Genomic DNA, 8,612 nt, shown 5'->3' with positions numbered 1-8,612 from the left:
AATCTTTTACCTCCGCGATGTGCGTTAACGATTAAAATGTCAGCTCATCCATGCGCATCAGTGTGCGTGGGGGTAATTCTTTCAAACCAAGCAACATCCTTGAGTTCATCTGTCAAAATAAACAGTCAAATGGAAATATCTGTAACCTGCCGTTTAACTGTTTTGCCTTCTTGTGAAGATTGTTGCAAAGAGAAACAATTAAACTTGATTAACCCCAGAGCCACCCAGAGCGCATGTGGGAAGGTTCCTCCCACTGAAGCGAGTGTTTTCCAAACCCTGTCTCTCAGAGAGACTTGTCACTTAGAAAATGTTCCCTGATGATGAAACTTTGGCTGAATAGCGCTTGTTCCTGTCTCCAATGTGGCGACACATCCAGGAGCCGTCTGAGGAGAATCCCAGAATCTCACATCGTCTTCAGCTAATAAAGCGCCTATGATTACGCACAAGCGTGACGCGTCAACCCGGTCTCACAGTAAGACCGGGTTGGACATGTTCAGGTTTACGCAGACAATCTTTACATTTAGAATTGGCATACAGATGTAAAATTAATGCAGTAAAATATAAAGCATTTTATTTAAATATCCATTCATTATTTTACAAACACAGAGAGCCGCATCAGATGGATGGAAGAGCCGCATGCGGCTCCAGAGCCGCCGACCCCTGTGCTAGCCTACTTTATTGTCCCCAGCAATTTTTAAACCCCACTCAAGTGTATGGTTATTGTCCCCAGCAATTCTGGAAACAAACTGACGCCCTTGACTATCATACACTGTGATCGGGCATCCCTGTCATTTAAAACAACATCAAAAACCACAGAGTCAGCTAAAATAATGTGACACAGCCAGGTTTTATTTTGAAATATACCAAATGCACCTTGCTGTTCCACGTCTTACTTCCTGTCTGGTTAATAACTTCTTTAACTTCATGACAATCTGCAGGCAGCATCCAGATAGAATAGACTACATGCAGAAGCCATCTGGAGCTTTGCATCCAGATCCACACCGCAGCCAGGGTGAATGCTCTGATTGGACTAAACGATTTTGGCCGCACAGAAACTAGACGACATTTCATTCTGTAGTCGGTGTGAACCAGGCTTAAATGAGGGGTGAGAGCCTCCCGTTGCTAAGATCCTTTTTTTGATCCTGTTTTAAAGACATGCTATGCAACTTTGTTTTCTCGAGCCAGTATGTGCTAAAACAACCATTTACAGGGTTAATAAAATGTCACTCAGAACCCATCACCTTCTGTGGCCAGAATACCGCATTTACAACTTTAGAGTGCCAGGCCACCATCTGTGGCAGTCTGCTTCCAGCACGTTTACTGCATGTCTACGGTCGTGATCACAGCCAATTTGTTAGTGATGAATCACTCCTGTAGACACTAATGAAGGCTGAGGAGACATTTCAGCAGTTAGGTTGGGGGTGTGTGTGTGTGTGTCTGCTCTGTCTTCTCCATCCCCAGTGAGTCGTGGAGGATGGCTGCTTATACTGAGCCAGGATCCTCTGGAAGTTTCTTCCTGTTAAAAGGGAGTTTTCCTCTCCACTGTTGCTTTATGCTTGCTTAGTATGAGGATTGCTGTATAGTCACTGACACTAGTCAGTGACTCGATGCAATTTGCTGGGTTCCTTATATAGGAAACATTATTTCTGATTGGCTTAATGAACTAACCTGTACTGGAATGTTTATTATGTGAAGTGCCTTGAGACGACTCTTGTCGTGATTTGGCGCTTTATAAATAAACTTGAATTGAATTGAATTGAATAGGTTAAGGTGCTAAAAAGACGAACACACAGATAACGAGGAGATAAGTTTCACTTTGTGCTTTGACCACAGAGATTTAACAATGGACACTAAATGATAAATGACCTGCACTTGTATTGCGCCTTCCAGAGTCAGAGTACTCCAAAGCGCTTTGCACAACAGTGTATTATTCACCCATTCACATCCTGGTTGTGAGGAGCTACAATGTAGCCACAGCTGCACTGGGGCACACTGAGAGAGGCAAGACTAGGGGGCGCTAAAATGAAGCAAAACTGCTAAGTGGGCCTTTAATGCCCTGTTGTATTTTTTCAAGTTTCTTATGAGTCATCTGCATTAAAGCTTCTTTCTGGAGTATTTCTCATATTCGATGGCACCATCTAGTGGCTGACAAGCGTATCACACAAAAACTCTGTTCCTTTGTTTTTTAAGATGGCGACTTCACGTTTCAGTTAATAAATGTGCTTCTGTAGCCGACAAACAGCTAAAACACGTTGTTTTACGAGTGCTATTCTCATGTCACGTTGTGTTCTCATATATTTATATTTTAGAGACTTTCTTGTCCGTGAAAAGTTCATCAACTCCGCATCAGCCGAGGTATTCCTTAAATTTGAAGCGTCTAAGCGGTAGTCTAACGCTATTGGTTAGTTCTGGTCGGCGTTCAGTTTCCTATTGCACGGAGCTCTGCGGGGCGTGCTTAGCAAAAAAATAAAAAATAAATAAAACGACGTATTGCTTATATCAGAGTACATGGTAAGATAATCACTTTTACAAATTTCTGACAAATCAAACATAATTTCTGAAAGAAGAAAACTCTGGGAAGCAGCTTTAATTATGAAAGAGACATTGGAATGAACTACTTTCTGCTAAATGTGTCAATACCGCTGGGTCCACCTGCAGCCACACACACATCTTGGTATTTTCTGGGTTACATGAATTTTAAAGGTGGTCTTGATCGATAGTTTGTTCATAAAGCTTTATTTAGAAGATTATTACACTTGTTAACTTTTGACATATGAATAATTCAATTATAATTAAACTTCACACCTCAAAAGACGAGTCAGTGTTGTCTTGACAAAACAGATCATTTAACTTGATTCTTTGGACATTTAGCCACTTTTCTTGTCTTTGGTACAAAGATACAATTTGATCTTCCAAAACATGAGCCATGGATAACAGTTTGACAGACAGAATGATGTTTTAGCTACAGCAACGTGCTTTCCAAAGAGCTGTCAGCTAAAAACTCCTCACAGAGAAAAGAATCACCCAAGGATGATCTCTCAGGTCGTGTGTCAGGTTTTTGTGATACTTTTCTTTACCTATCTCTTAAAAAACATGACTTTCAGACACTGTGTAGGTGTGACACTGTGCAATAAACTGTCAAATATCAGAACTGCACAGGTAATGTGAGAAAACACAGCCCAAGTCCAAAGAAAAGCTGAAATCTTTATGTAGTCTAAATAACTGATAATCATGGCCACAGAGAGAGAATAAGTGGTGAATTTTAACATCAACAGGCCCCAAAACCCTTTTATTTAACTTTTGTAAATGTAACTTCAATTGTTAGAACAACCTTTGTAACTTCATTTGAATCTTTGTGTAGGACCAAATTTAAGGTTGAGTCTAAAACCTGATTTCACCAGATTGGGTGGTCGGTTGGGCTCTGTTTCACCCAGTTGAGAGAAACCTTCTGTCAGCTCTTGATCTTTGCCTTCAGTTCCCCCTCAATGGATTTTTCAGTTTGACTGTCAGAAAACTGCAGTCCAGACTCCATTGTGTTCGCTCAGGAAGTGTTGTGTTCTCCAACTTGTATGAGATACACACTGGATTAGTGAGCCCTTATCAGGATACAGACAATGACGGTCAGGGAGAAGTCCACAGAAATGAGGCCAGTGACTGAACTGAAATTAGGCCGGATGAAGTCCAGACGCACATTATTCAGACTCAGTTCCAAATATTATCACGTTCTAATCTAGGTGTAGAAATGAAGCTGAAAGCCAGAGGAAATATTTTAAATTACATGTTGAAGCAACGCACATTTCATAAAAATACAGCAAAGGTTTCCTTGAATTGACGGACTTAAAATTCTAGCCCGTTTTTCATTGTTTGCCCTTCTAAAAAAGTCTGGCTCCATCTGGCTTGCAGGACTCACTAGCTCAAAGATGGAAACCGCTAATCAACTTGTCTTTGTGCACTGGCTTCAACTATATATGGACGGAGTCTAAACGGAACTATCATTAGCGAGGGTTAATAGTGCAACTTGAGATACCACGGCATCTTGGGTGGACTTGCCAACTAGAGTGGGATGCTCTTACCGGGGAACACGGGGGAAGAGTAGGTTTCAAATTGATGTTATAAACAGGAAGTTAGATGTTCAGTGTTTGAGATGTTGTGGTTTTGCTAAAACTTCCTAATAATACAAAAATAAAGACAAATAAAAACAAGTCTGTCCCGTTAGGGGAAACAATTACAAAACAAATTAGGGGTGCTTGAAAACTTAATCACAGTTCTGAGTTCTGGTATCTCTTTGACCCTTAAACTGGATTCAGATTCAAGCAGAAACAAAAGCTGGATTTTAGGAGACCAGCTCACATGATAACCCTCCATCATTATGCTCTCCACTTAAATTCTTCTGTACAGAACCTTTTGTTATAGATCTCTTATAAAACCCTCACTATGTTCTTTTTGTGGTAGACAGGCATAATGCATTCGCTACAGAGGTTTCCAAAGCGCAAGTGTGCAAAATTAGGAACAGATGAGCTTCTCTGTGGGGAGGTGAGGAGAATGCTCTGGAATCTCTGATCAAAATTTATTTTCTGAAGTCTGAAGCAACGGTGATTTTCTGGAAGCTCTGTTCCCATAAGTCCATGAATACCACCGAGAGTACACTAGGCACATCTTACCTAGAGAAAATGCTTGATCAAAGGTTTAATAAACATGGTTTAATCAGGGTTTAATGACACACTCATACACTAACCTAAACATAACCCATTATACATACATTACCTGGCATCATCTTTGGAGTCTAATGATGCAAAATCTTATTCTTTATTTTTTATTTTCTGCCAAAACTGAACATGTTGACAACTTGACCCCGAGTGTGTTTGCTCTGCTTTGAAAAATTCTGTTTTGTTCCCAAATTTCTACAGAAACGTAAAATAAAACCGTAAAATCTTCTGGTTGGATAAAATGTGATTTTCTGTCCGGGATCGCAGAGCAGGGAGACAGCTCAAAGGGTTGGTCTTGTTATTCCCGGAAACCGATGTCTTAATATCAACAACCTCTTTTATAAACCCTGTTTTATCCAACAGGCCTTTCTCATGAAGCCTTTACATAGACTACCAATCAAAAACATCAAGAGTCAATGACTTTTATCCACAAGATGTCAAGAAATGTTCATGAATTCAGTTAAACCGTGACTGTGAATGCAGCTCAGTGTGACATTCTGACCATCCTAACAAAGCAAAAAATGGCAGACTGAGAGACCATCTAAAGGCTCAGGAACCCTTTGCATGTTTCCTGGGTTCATTGGCTGATTAGAGTGTGACACTTTGAGTCTAGAATATTGAACCTTTTCACAATATTCCAACTGTCTGAGATGTTGACTGTGGGATTTTCATCAGATGTAAGCCACAATCATCACAATTATAACAAATAAAGGCTGAAATATCTGAATTTACAAATATGTAATGATTACTTTCACGCCTACAAAGAGTTTAACATTCTCATACTGGATGTAAAATAGAACACTGTTGCTAACATGCGTTATCTGGTGTTGGATCACAGCTGCTGCTGGGTTTCACAGTGCTACGCCACAGTGAACTACCGTTGGCGTAGGAAAAGCTGTTCTCTGCTCCTGCCTAACACCTGAAGCAGAGTGACGCCAGAGCCGGAGCTGCTGATAAAAGCCACTGTGCTGAAAGCTGGTTGATAATGAGAGCAGCAACCATGAACCAGCGAGCTGGGGCTGTGGTGGTGACAGGCCAACAGGCAGAGTTCACACCAACCAGCCGCTCTTTCATGGACCGCCAGCATTAAATGAACACAAATGTCTGTAATACCTAACAGAGTGCCAGCTGTTTTAACTCATTCGCTGCCGGCGTTCCTCAACGTTTTTACTGTTTTTTTAAGAGTCGCAGAACGTTGTGCGTTAGGATGATGTCGACGCCAAAACAACCAAAACAAAGCGGAGACTCACCTCCTACATCAGGAAGAATCTGTGCGTTTCGAGCGTTATCCATTCTTTCATAATCCGTTGTTGAATTGTGATCAGCAGAAGCTTTTCCGGGTCGCGCCTCACTTTTTTTTACAGCAGCGGCCCAAAACGATCTCCTAACACATGGATGTTCTGCTTCCTGATCACGTGACGTGTGACGTTATCTTCATTAAAGTAACTCTAAACACTTTTAAGACTTTAAGCTATTTGTTTAAAAGTGGGTTTCAATGATTGTGTTGGTAGAAACTTTACCAACTTTAGCTTGAACTGCACTCTGTAGCCCTCTGCTGACAAGAAACCAAACTTAAAGGGATACTACACAACTTTTTCATGTTTTAAAACCCGTCTCTTGAGCCAGTTTGTGTTAAAACAACACTTTACAGGGTTTATGAAATGCCACTAAGACCCCCACTGTCCCCTGTGGCCAGAATACCACACTTTCAACTTGAGAGTTGACAGTGCAGTCCCTGCTGGTGGGCGGAGCTGTGGAGAAGAGGGAAGTTGGCATACTTGGCGCTGCAGTCTGCTTCCAGCACATTTCCATGACCACATGTTATTTGTTTGATTTAGTGATGAATCTCTCCTGTCGACACTACTGAAGGCTGAGGAGACTTTTCAGCGGTTAGATTAAGGTGTTAAAAACACAAACTTACAGCGAGGAGAGAAGTTACATTTTTGGTTTGAACACAGTGGATTAATAACTTACACTAGGGGCTGCTAAAAGCAAGCAAAAGTGCAAAGTGTGCCAGTTTTGTGGAGTGGATAGGTGCGCTAGGGCTATCTCTCTGTACGCTGTTAGCTGTTTACCCTCCCAGTCGCTAATATAAAGGCTAACAGTTAGCTCTTTCAGTTCACCGAGAGCACAAGAGGTAGAACAGTTTTGCTTGTTTTGTTGGCATCATGTCAGAGCCTTGAAGTAAGAGTAAGAGAGTGTTGTCTTTGGAGACAAAGCAAAGAGCTGAAACCAGAATGGACATCGGTGTGGCGTGCACTCCTTTTTACAAGCTAAAGGAGGTCATGAGTCTTATGATGACCTGGCTTTGTTGCTACTGGACTTTGTTTGTCCAACAGGGTGGATCTTTTTACTTTGTGGCTTATTTTAGTACTATTCAGTTCAATTCAAGTTTGTTTATGAAGCGCCAAATCACGACAAGAGTCGTCTCAAGGCACTTCACATAGTAAACATCCCAATTCAGGTCAGTTCATTAGGCCAATCAGTAAAAAGTTTCCTAAGGAACCCAGCAATTGTTGGCTCATGTTAATGTTAGCTAGTTGTGCTACAGCAGCAGCCTGTAGTTTACAACAGTTGTAATTCTGCTTTCAACCAGTAGGAGCGAGGAGCAGGAATCTGTTTAATGTCCCTTTAAAGTGACAGTGCCCTGAAATGGCTCATTCTGGAGGGTCCTAAACGTGCCAAGAATAAAACTCATGCAAAGAAATAAAAAACTTCATGAACATGTTTTCTCAAGACCATAGACTTGTTATAAACTCCACATTAAAGTGTCCCAAGACGAAAATAAATATTAAAGCTGCTGGCTGTCACTTATTAGGGTCTTCACCGTAACCACCAATTGCTCCAAAAATTCACCATGTTAACTGCACACCTGTGGGAGATACATTCACACAAACACATCATATTCAAGGTCTACAGAAATTGTGTCTCAAACAACTACTGAGTAAAAACTACAAATCATTCATAAACAAGTTCAGCTTTAAAATGCAGAGGGCTCTGGTGGTCACTCGTACATTTCCATGTGTTTAGTGTAGGAGTTGTTTGGAAGAAACAATAAAACTTTGAAATAATGGAAATCAATGAGATGATAAGACCATCGGTAAAATAAGAACAGTCTGCAAACGTAATAAATGTTTCTATCAAAATCTGAACATGCTACTGAGATGTACATTTTAGAGACCTTTTGCTTTCCCAAAGATTCTGGAAAATATTAGACATTAATATTGTGAAAAGAACAAAAGATCGAGGAGCAAATTACAGCCAGGGTGCTCCAAAGCTTTTCTCTCAGCACCTTTGACATTTTGCTCAGGGACCTGCATGACAACTACATCATATTTCAGAGATTTAATGTAATCAAAGGGTTAAAAGCGGTGATAGGAATCTGCGACTTCAGCTGACCCAGCAGAGGTTTATGAGTTCCTGCAGAAAGTAAAGCCAGATTTCAGCTCATCTCACACAGAAGATCAGTCAGCCTGGGAGGAAGTCATCCACCACGGCGTCTCCAGGCTCACTCCTCAGGGGCCTCTCAGCCTCCATTGTGTCACGTCATCTGTGGGCAGCAGCTCATGAACATGAAAGCACATCTTCTCAGCCAGAGCAGCGGCTGGGACACGTGTAGAAACAGCTTAGTCTCCGCTTTGGCACGCAGTTTTCAAGCATCTTCAGGAAACCAAGCACTGTCAGCACCCTTCTGCTTCCATTACACCTAACTTTAACAAACCCAGTGGGTGTCTGGTAAACACAAAAAAAAAACCCAAACAGAGTCCCTGGTAAGTGCTCTAGATGTGGGTCCCATGTGGCTCTGCTGCATTGGTTATTGGTCCTCTCAGCAGGATGGATCTGGGTTTTATCTTGTGGTTCTAGCCTCCCCTCTCTGTCTGTTGTGTTCTTCTTATCTTTTGGAGT

The sequence above is a fragment of the Nothobranchius furzeri genome, chromosome 3, assembly GCF_043380555.1.
Source record: "Nothobranchius furzeri strain GRZ-AD chromosome 3, NfurGRZ-RIMD1, whole genome shotgun sequence".
In the NCBI taxonomy this organism is placed as follows: Eukaryota; Metazoa; Chordata; class Actinopteri; order Cyprinodontiformes; family Nothobranchiidae; genus Nothobranchius; species Nothobranchius furzeri.
Note: the sequence above shows the minus strand (reverse complement) of the source record.